At 46.5% G+C, this 514-nt stretch overlaps 1 non-coding gene across 1 annotated transcript; it reads right to left on the minus strand.

Annotated features, from left to right (window-relative positions):
- Positions 1 to 375: 375 nt before the first annotated feature.
- On the minus strand, positions 376 to 514 carry LOC133044094 (small nucleolar RNA SNORA42/SNORA80 family). The gene has a single exon (XR_009689841.1). It is a non-coding gene; the product is annotated as a small nucleolar RNA SNORA42/SNORA80 family (small nucleolar RNA).

Below are 514 nucleotides of genomic sequence, written 5' to 3' on the forward strand. Positions count from 1 at the left end.
GGAGCGAGCACACGCTGCAGCCTGTGGAGTCCATCCTGCACAGAAGTCCGCCGGGCTTGGAAGGCCTGAGCTCCCTCGGCCTCTGTGAACATCCGCCATCCACTTAGGGTGACTGCAGCTGCTGAAGAGGTGTGCCCAGGGCTGGGTGGGGGGTGGGGAGGAGCGTGGACAGCCACCCGGGTGACCAAGACCTGTTTTTTTTTTTTTTTTTCAGAATAGCAATTCTTTTTATTGAACTTCCCGATGTAATGTAGTTGTTTTTGTTTTTTTTTCAGGAACTAAAAGTAGTTTATTTCTTTCTTTCTTTTTTTTTTTTCTTTCAGTGGGTTTTGTCATACATTGATTTTCTTTTTTTTTTTTTTCTTTTTTTTTTTCCACTGTGCAACCCGCTTCAGTGCCTGCAGCCTACTGGCAGAGGCCAGGCAATGGTTCGGGGCCGCATTTGCTCTGGCATGGGACACTATGAGAGGCTGTCATACATTGATATGAATCAGCCATAGATTTACACGTATTC

This window comes from Dama dama, chromosome 22 (genome assembly GCF_033118175.1).
Source record: "Dama dama isolate Ldn47 chromosome 22, ASM3311817v1, whole genome shotgun sequence".
NCBI classification, from domain to species: domain Eukaryota; kingdom Metazoa; phylum Chordata; class Mammalia; order Artiodactyla; family Cervidae; genus Dama; species Dama dama.